The sequence below is a fragment of the Bos taurus genome, chromosome 21, assembly GCF_002263795.3.
Source record: "Bos taurus isolate L1 Dominette 01449 registration number 42190680 breed Hereford chromosome 21, ARS-UCD2.0, whole genome shotgun sequence".
In the NCBI taxonomy this organism is placed as follows: Eukaryota; Metazoa; Chordata; class Mammalia; order Artiodactyla; family Bovidae; genus Bos; species Bos taurus.
In genome coordinates this window covers 60,236,911-60,247,374 of record NC_037348.1, presented here as the reverse complement: position 1 = coordinate 60,247,374, position 10,464 = coordinate 60,236,911, and positions in this window count along the sequence as shown.

Sequence of the window (10,464 nt, the reverse complement as noted above, 5' to 3'; positions counted from 1 at the left end):
TGCATTTCTGCATGTATTTACACCCTGGAGACTTCCAGGAGTCACGAACGGATGTGAGAAGTGGGCCATAATGAAGGCTGAGTTCCTGAAACCATCACAACATTGTTAATTGGCTGTACCCGAATACAAAATAAAAAGTTCAAAAGAAGAAAAAAAAGAAAGTTGTGTGCCAAGGAACTGATATTTTCAAATTGGGGTTCTGGAGAAGACTCCCTTGGACTGCAAGGAGATCAAACCAGTCAATCCTAAAGGAAATCAACCCTGAATATTGGAAGGATTGTTACTGAAGCTGTAGCTCTAATACTTTGGCCACCTGATGTGAAGACTCATTGGGAAAGACCCTGAAGCTGGGAAAGATTGAAGGCAAAAAAGACTGAAGGGAGTAGAAGATAAGGTGGTTAGATAGCATCACTGACTCAATGGACATGAGTTTGAGCAAACTCTGGGAGATAGTGAAGGACGGGCAAACCTGGCCTGCTGCAGTCCATGGGGTCACAAAGAGTCCAACACAACTTAGGGACTGAATAACAGCAACAGACTTTTGTGGAGGTGGCCAATGTCCCAGCACACTTACCGGACAAGAAGATAGAAAAGGTACCTGCCAGATAAAGTACAGAGAGACTGGAAAGATGAAGAATGGGAATAAATACCACTGAAAACCCAGGAATCCTGCCAACCTCCACCCCCAGACGAAGTGGCAAAGAGGTCATCTCCTGTTTTTATTCACCCAGCATCTCTTCCCACGATCCTATTCTTAAAATAGGATCGTCCTTCCATGAACAGCTCTGTCCTCCGGGCACGTGAATCTAGCACAGCTGTCAATCACCCCTCCGTGGGCACGTGACTCAGGCCTGCTCAGTCAGCGCCTCCCACCTCTCTGGCCATAGTCAGGTCATGCTACGGGAAATGCGGGTGACCCAGTGTGCCCAGTCCCCAGCTGAGATTCTCCACAGGGAGGCTTGAGGGAGAAGGCCTCCTTAACCCCGAGATGGCTAAGCCAGAATGACCCTCACCTGGAGCTTTCTGCAGTCACGATCCATTCCCTCCACTGGGCGGAGCAGTTCACCTGGAAAAGAAAAACTAGGCTCCACACAGGTGTGTGTGCATGCACGTGCATGCACGTCCCTAGGCCAGCCCCATTCACAGACTCTGTTACACAGGCCAGTACATGTATCTCCATTACTTTTCTATTCTTGGCTGCACTGGGTCTTGGTTGCTCAGCGGGCTTTTCTTTAGATCTGGCAAGAGGGGCTCTGCTCTAGTTGTGGTGCTTGGGCTCTCATTGCAATGGCCTCTCTAGTTGCGGAGCACAGACTTAGGGCTTCAGTAGTTGAGGCTCCCGGGCTCTAGAGTGCAGGCTCAATAGCTGTGGCGCGTGGGCTTAGTTGTTCCAGGGCAGGTGGAATCTTCCCGGACCAGGGATTGAACCTGTGGCTCCTGCACTGGCAGGCAGATTCTTTACCACTGAATCACCAGGAAAGACAGTCTTCACTGTGACTTTAGCCAGTTTGAGCTGAGATTCTGCCACTCACCATGAGAAAGTCCTGCTCCACCCAGGAGGGCTGGTGGACAGGAAGAAGATCCATCAGGGAGATCTCCAGGCCTGCCCCGGGGGAGATCCAAGGAAGAAAGGTTGCATGCCCCAGGGAAACTGCAGGGCATGGGTTTGTCTGGGGGTGTTTGGGGTAAATCTCAGGAGAGGGGCTTTTCTGAACTGCCCCTGTTCATCCAGGAGGCCTCCAGCCTATGCTCTGGAAGTTCCTCCCGGAATTGCTGCCTCCTGCTCCCATGCTGGGCTTTTGCCCTCACTGCCAGCTTAGGGACCATGGAGAGGAGATGCTGGCTGATTGGCTATCTAAAGCCAGATCCAGAGTTCAGAGGGAGGCATTGGCCCCAGACTAGAGGAGGGACAAACCTAGATAGTGTATTAAAAAGCAAAGACATCACTTTGCAGACAAAGGTCCATAAAGTCAAAGCTATGATCTTTCCAGTAGTCACATACAGATGTGAGAGTTGGACCATAAAGAAGGCTGAGTGCCAAAGAATTGATGCTTTCAAACTGTAGAGCTGGAGAAGACTAGTTTGATCAAACTAGTCCAAGACTGATGCTGAATCTCTACTACTTTGGCCGCCTGATGTGAAGAACTGACTCATTGGAAAAGACCCTGATGCTGGGAAAGAGTGGGGGCAGGAGGAGAAGTGGGCAGCAGAGGATGAGATGGTGGGATGGCATTACTGATACAATGGACATTTACTTGGGCAAACTCTGGGAGATAGTAAGAGGCAGGGAGGCCTGGCGTGCTGCAGTCCATAGGGTCTCAACGAGTTGAACACGGCATAGAGTTGAACACGGCTTAGCGACTGAACAATAACAACAGAGGAGGGCAGCCTCTTCTGCTAAGAACAGGTGAGTGAGGGGAGCAAGTGGCTGCTGCTAGGTTAGATACAGGCTGAGGGGGTGCAGAGGCCCTGGGGCTGGATGGAGGGGGAGGGAATGGCAGCTTAGCAGATGTGAGGAGGGGCAGAAAACCCATGGCTTGGGCCCTGGGTCCACAGCCCTCTAGACTCACACCCTCTCCTTGCCCAGCCTCTGCCCAACTATCCCCTTGTCCCAGCAGACCCCCTACCTGCTGGGTTTTTCCTGTTTGCTTATGTCACCCCTGGCCTTCAGGTTCATCCGTGGCTACTATATCTTCCCTCTAGACTTTAAGCCCCGGGAGGACGCGGACTTGGTGCCGCTCAGAACCTAGCCTAGCATCTGTCACGTGACAGGCCTCCAGTCATGGACTCAGACTGACCTGGTCTAGTCCTATCTTGGGAGAAGGCAATGGCACCCCACTCTAGTACTCTTGCCTGGAAAATCCCATGGATGGAGGAGCCTGATGGGCTGTAGTCCATGGGGTCGCTAAGAGTCGGACACGACTGAGCAACTTCCCTTTCACTTTTCACTTTCATGCTTTGGAGAAGGAAATGGCAACCCACTCCAGTGTTCTTGCCTGGAGAATCCCAGGGACGGGGGAGCCTGGTGGGCTGCCGTCTATGGGGTCGCACAGAGTCGGACACGACTGAAGCGACTTAGCAGCAGCAGCAGCAGTCCTATCTTGACCGTGTTTGACCTTGAACAACCCCTTGGGGCCCCCATTCCTTCACCTGTGATCCCCCTGGGGTTGCTGTAAAGACAAACTGAAGCCCTGTGCCAGGTCCAGAGAAAGGAAGTTATCATGTTAGTTTCCACTTCCTGCCTTGGCCTGATTTTAAAACCTGGGACTTGTCTTGGTTCAGGACAATGCAGCCTGGTTCCCGGCCTTGGGAGGGAGCTGAATGATGTTGGCAAACTGAATTGACTAGGGACAGTAACCACCCAAAGAACACAATTTGATAAATCAATCCTATTTTGGAGACTTCTGCTCGCCTAATCGTAAGGAAACCAAGATACTGAACTTCGATGACGGTCTCATCTTCCACAAGAGTGGTAAATCTTGACAACAAGTCCTCAGATAATAAATGTTTTCCTTCTGAAGTTTTAGCATTCCCTTGAACAATAAAGGTGACCTTTTGCCCTCACTTATCACATTTCTTGATAGAGTCAGGCCTCGCTGATGGGCCGGTTTGGAGGTCATAGAAACGTCTGTTCAAAAGCAGGAGATAATATCCACTCACAACAAGGGCTTCAAACGGGAGAGTTCCATGCAATGTAAAGTCCCAGCTTCACTTGCACTGTTGATAAAACCTCCTTAGAAACTCAAATCTGATTTGGACCCCAAAGGAGAAAATTAAAACCACAACTGAGGCACGTAGACCATATTTTGTTTGGTTTGGTTTGGTTTGATTTTGGCATGTGCAACTTAAAGAAATGCAAGTATCCTCCTATTAGGATTCTACTTTCGATAAGGTTAAATTCTTGAGTCATTATTCCCAATAGCAAAAATGTGAGTTAAGAGACTTGGAAGTATTTTATGGAGGTGCATAAAGTTTCAATTTTATGAACAGGATAAGAGGAATGAATTCCCCTGAGCGGACACTATCTGTGTTGTCTGTCTCTGTGTCCCCAGCACCTAACACAAGGCCCGTCCACAGCAGAAGCTCACCCAGAATTTGCTTAATAAGTGAAGTAAGCCACAGTCATAAGTATCATAATCAGCTTGGCCACCATTTTAGAGCCACAGTGTGCTTTGCTCCCTATGTAGGTGGAAAGCCCTTAACAATTCAAGTCCAGTACATCCGGGCTTCAGAACAGACATTCGCCCAAAGGAACATACTTGGAGTTTTCCATTTCCTATTAGAATCCAAGTCCAATTCTGGCTCATCCAGTATCTAGGCTACACTTGACTTCCTCTTGTGGGTTAGTTGTCTTCTCATTTCTCTTTCGAGGAACATCACTCACACAGGGAAGCCTTCAGGTCTTTCTTTGTCAGTTACATGTAGGTATCTCACCTTCAGAAACAGTCTGTGAAATTCCTAGGAAAAGTTCAAAGTCAAGGGTCTATCCATTTCTAGCTGTGTCTTAGAAAAAGTATAAAATTGGGATCCACACTCAGGAGAAACTTCTAGAACAGGGTCAAAACAGAGTAATGGTGGAACAATCAGAGTGATGGAAAGAAAAAGAATAAACGCTGGGGGAGGAGCAGTCAAAGTCAGACCGCTGGGCACCACGCTCTTACGCATTCCATGAAAACAACAGAAGAAAGAGCTCTGTAAAGTAAGAAGAATTATATGAATCAAAGGTCCTTGAAAAAGTTCGTGGAAACCAAATTAACATTAAAATGAGCAGCCAAAAATCATCTGGGAAAATTCTATACCAAGTTAGTTTAAAAAGAAAGAGAATAAGTAGAACAATATACCTGCAGGCAGTGAAGCATACAAGAAAGACATGCTCACAAAACAGGTCAAGACTGAAACCTGCTATTATTTTTTTAAAGCTAAAAATCCTTAATAATATGATACGAGACACAAAAATATGTAAATTATATTTCAAAAACTAAAAAATGAGATAGAACTCAAAAATTGGAAATGGAAGGAAAAACAATTTTAGAAATAAAAACAGAAATCAAAGAAACCTTAACAAACAACGTAACAGAACATGCCTTAAGATAAAAAGCAGATAAAATTTTAAAACAAGAAAGAGACAAAAAAGATTTGATAGGCAATGACAAATACTGAAAATAGGCAAAGAAAATATGATATGAGGGTAATGGGAGACCCTACAAAAGAAAACCAGAGCAAGAAAACAGAAGAAATAATAAAAACCATCATTCCAGTGAACTTTCCTGAAAGAAAAGATTGAAAGCTTCATACTGAAAGATCACACTGTATCCTAAGAACATTGACCAAGACCAGTTTATTGAAACCACAGATTTAATGAAAAAGTCTTTTGGGAGCTGAGATACAAAGAGCATGTGACTTATAAGGTAAAGAAAATTGGATTACGGTCAGTTTTTAAAATATCAGCAATGTATGCCAGAAAATATAATAACTCAGTTAAGATACTCAAGAGGAGAAAATGTGAGTCAAACACTTCATATAGAAGTAAACCAGTTTTTAAATACAGAGGGTATAAAAATGACACAAACTGTCATCAAGATGCAGGAATCAGAAAATAGATTGTCCCCATGATTCCTTCCCAAGAGATCTACTAAAGAATGAGCTCAGATGACCAAAATAGCGAGACATCAACAGATGGACTGTGGTGAGCATCACACACATACTTATTTGTAGATGTATTGGTCATATGTTCGCCATGTGTATGGTGGAGATACAGTAAAACAGAACAATGGGAAGAGGAAAGGGGGGCAGATGTAGAAACATCTTCAACTGTTTTCAATATTCATAGTTGGTGGTGGTTGTATGAATATTATTATCATGACAGTTGAGTGTATGACCTAATGCAAGTAATTATGGGATCTTTTTATTCTCACATCCCCTGTGTCCCTGATTAGTAGAGTGTTCAGTGTGGAAGAAAGAAGATAGGGATGCAATAGAAAAGTGAAGTCACATAAAACAAAACAAACCCGTGTAGTTCTGATTTGACTTGGAAACATCAAGGTGAACTGATGAGGCATTTTTTGCATATTATAGCTATCCTAGCTCTATCTACTGAGAAGGTCGACAAGTAATACCCATCACCATAGTGAGTGAGGGAAGTCGCTCAGTTGTGTCCGACTCTGCAACCCCATGGACTGTAGCCCACCAGGCTCCTCTATCCATGCAGTTCTTCAGGCAAGAATACTGGAGTAAGTTGTCGCTTCCTTCTCCAGGGGATTTTCCCAACCCGGGGATGGAACCTAGGTTTCCTGCATTGTAGGCCGATTCTTCACTGTCTGAGGCACCAAGGAAGTCTGTTACCATATGCGAACATTAACTCAGATATATCACCCCTAAGTGTAAGAGCTAAAACTATGAAACTCCTAAAAAAAAGAAGAAAATCTTTCTGACTTTAGGGCAGGAAGATTTTTTAGAATATGATATTAAAAGTGCTAACCATCAAAGAAAAAAATGGATCAATCGGATTTACTAAGTTAAAATCTTCTGCTTTTAAGAAGACACTCCTGGGGCAGAGGACATAAGGGAAATTTCTGTACCACACTCAGTTTTGCTGTGAACCTAAAACTTCTCTAAAACATAAAGTCTATTTAAAAATCTTTTTCAGCCAAAGAGAAGGCCAAAGTCTTGCATAATTTTACATAAAACTTTATTGTTACAATTTCTATTAAAACAGTCGTGACATTTTGAGGGTTGACACAGAGTGCAGAACCGGTTGATGGGACTCATCAGTTAATGAGATGCTCGTGGTCCCCCTACTGAGGTGCCACATCTTGCAGTGTTTGTTTTCATTCAATGAATGTTTATTTGCACTCAACCGAGGTAGGTTTTTATAGTATTCTGACTCACAAAGAGGATATAAGGATATAATGTCTTTCTTAAAGTTGTCACCCTGCTTATTTAACTTATATGCAGAATATATCATGTAAAATGCCAGGCTGGATGAATCACAAGCTGGAATCGAGATTGCCAGGAGAAATATCAACAACCTCAGATCTGCAGATGTCACCACCATTATGGCAGAAAACAAAGAAGGACTAAGAGCCTCTCGACGACGGTGAAAGGGGAGAGTTAAAAAGCTGGCTTAAGACTCAGCATTCAAAACTCTAAGATCATGGCATCCAGTTCCATCACTTCATGGTAAATAGATGGGGAAACAATGGAAACAGTGGCAGATTTTATTTTCTTGGGCTCCACAGTCACTGAAAATGGTGACTGCAACCATGATATTAGAAGATGTTTGCTCAAAAAAAAAAAAAAAAAGATGCTTGCTCTTTGGAAGAAAAGCTGTGACAAACCTAGACAGTATACTAAAAAGTAGACACATCACTTTGCTGACAAGGGTCTGTGTAGTCAAAGCTATGGTTTTTTCAGTAGTGATGTATGGACCGAGCAACAACAAAGTCGTCTGGCTAACATACTCTCTCCCACCACTTCACTGTCAGCTCCTCCCCGATTTATTTTACTATTTGAAAGTTCATAATAATCTTTGTGCCTAAAACGAACAATTTCTACACTCATAGTTATTATAGCACATTTATACAGTAATATATGCACTTTCATACTTCAATTGCTTGATAGAATTTTAAGACATAAAGTATGTATTTCAAGACAGGTGTTTAGCCTGAATAAATCTGAATGCCATGCCTTATTCATATTGCTGCTGTTATTAAAATGGTTAGAGATGAGGCAATCACGTGATTGTTGGCCACACACAAGTTCAGGGATGCCAGAAATGATCCTGAAGTTGGCATCAAGTAATTGGCCTTCCAAACGCCAAGCCAAAGCTGAAGACAAATATCGTATTTTGGCTGCTACCAAAAGGCTGAAGTTGAACTTTGGTGTATCTTTAACTTCTTCTTGTCTACATTGTTTAAGAAGCAAATATTTCTTTTGTGATTTTGAGCAAATATTTCTATTAAAATCACACATTAAAAAAAACTTGTTATCTTCTAGTCCACGGGAAAAAACTATGGATAAGAACATTGGATTGAAATTCTAAATGGTTTCCATCCTTTTTTTGAATAGGGAAAAGAAAAACACACACACCCCCCCCCCCAAAAACCAAGTGAATTTTCAATTTAAAAAAAATTTATATATTTTTTATTGAAGGATAATTGCTTCACAGCCAAGAGAATTTTATGGTGTGTAAATTATACCTCATTGAAACTGTTAAAGATTTAAAAACATACTCAATATTCTATAATAATCTATATAGGTAAAGAATCCAAAAAAGAATGAATGTATGTATATGTATAACTGAATCATTTTGCTGTATAGCAGAAACTTATACATTGTAAATTAACTATACTCCAGTAAAATTTAATTTAAAAATTCAAAACAAAAACCAAAAAAAGAAAGTTAGAAGAAAATACAGCTTTTTTTCTTAATTGTAAAAACAAGAAGAAAGACTCCATATGTGCTATGTGCTCAGTTGCTCAGTTGTGTCCAGCTCTTTGCGACCCCATGGACTGTAGCCCACCAGGCTCCTCTGTCGAGGGGATTCTCCAGGCAAGAATACTAGAGCGGGTTTCCATGCCCTCTCCCAGGGGATCTTCCCAACCCAGGGATAGAACCCAGGTCTCTCCACATTCTTCATCGACTGAGCCACAAGGGAAGCCCAGAGCCTCCATGAAGGGATTGAAAAGGGACAGCACAGACTGGGAGATAATATCGGCAATCCATCTACTTGATAACGGACATGTACCCAAAAACATAGAGAACGCTTACAACATAAAGAAACAACCTAACTAAAAACGGGCAAAAGTCTTAAACAGCCATTTTACAAAAGAAGATATGAATGTACGATAGAGATGAGGTACCACTAGATGGCCACCAGAACAGCTAAAATTTTGAAATCTGAAAGTGCCAAGGGCTGGAGGTGGCAGGGAGCAACAGGAACACTCATGGGTAGTTAGCAGTGTGCAATGGGGCGATCCTTTTGGAAAACAGTTTGGGAATCACCTGTAAAGTTAAATGTAAACCCACCACATGTCCCAGCAATCTTACCCCTAGGTATTTACCCAAGCTGCTAAGTCGCTTCAGTTGTGCCCGACTCTGTACGACCCCATAGACGGCAGCCCCCCAGGCTCCCCGGTCCCTGGGATTCTCCAGGCAAGAACACTGGAGTGGGTTGCCATTTCCTTCTCCAGAGTTTGGGATTAGCAGATGCAAACTATTATACATACGATGGGCAAACAACAAACCCCGACCGTATAGCACAGGGAACGATATTCAATATCTTCAGATAAACCGTATAGAAAAGGATATGGAAAAGAATATATATATATGTATGTATGACTGAATCTCTTTGCTATACAGCAGAAATTAACAGAACATTATAAATCAACTACACATCAATAAAAAATTTGTTTTAATGAAGTAAAAATATAATCTTCTTTATATAAATAATGGAGTTTGGGGAAATGCTAGTTAACCATGCATCTTTGCTCTTTATGCTCAGAAATAATTGAGAAGCAGATTCAGGAGCCAGACAGATGGAGTTTTTTTACATTTTTTTTTTTTTAACAGCTTTCTTAGTGAAATAGCCAGATTTAAAAAGGCAGCAAAGTCATGTGACCACAGCTGGAGTCCCTAATCCCCTGCCTAAGCTGGCAAAGCAGAGATGCTCAGAGTCATGCCATCCATACATTACACCCCAGCACTGGGCACAGACAGGTGGGGTCTTCATGTGGATTCTCTGATGGCAAAGCTTGACACATGGACTTGGGTGAAGGCTCTTTACTTGGGAGGTGATCCAGGGAAGTAGGAGTGAAAAGAGACGTTCAGAAGGTTGAGCAGTTTGGGCTGGGCTGACCGATATTTGCAGAGCAAGGGACAGGGGTGCAAAGCTCCTCTCATCATCAGACTGGGAACCCCTTGAGGGCAGAGACCCTGAGTTACTCTCTTGGTGTCCCCTGGGATCTTGCTGGCCACAAGGCAGGTACTCAGTGTCCACTGCATAGTAAGTGCTCAACAAATACTGAAAGGAGGGTGTGAGGGAGGGGATAGCTGTATCCCCAGGAGGGGCTGGTCCTGGGGCAACTTCACAGCCTCAGGGCAACACCAGGTGTCACGAAGGGCAGCAGAGTGATGGTGTTACCCATCAGGGTTCTCGGTCTCCTTCATCAACAGGAATTGAGTAGAGGTCAGACAAGAAATTCAGGCAAGTCTTTACAGGGGCTCCTGCTGCAGCAGGGGGGAGCGTGAATAAGTAACAGTTTTCCTTGCTTGCTGGATCTCCAAAGGGGGTTGAGCTTATCCCTTGTATGGTGGGAGGGTAGGTGCCAGGGGTCGGGCCAGAGTGACTTAGGCCATTTGCCTGCCCCTTAGGTGGCAAACCACTTCAGTATTCTTGCCTTGAGAACCCCATGAAGAGTATGAAAAGGCAAAATGATAGGATACTGAAAGAGAAACTCCCCAGGT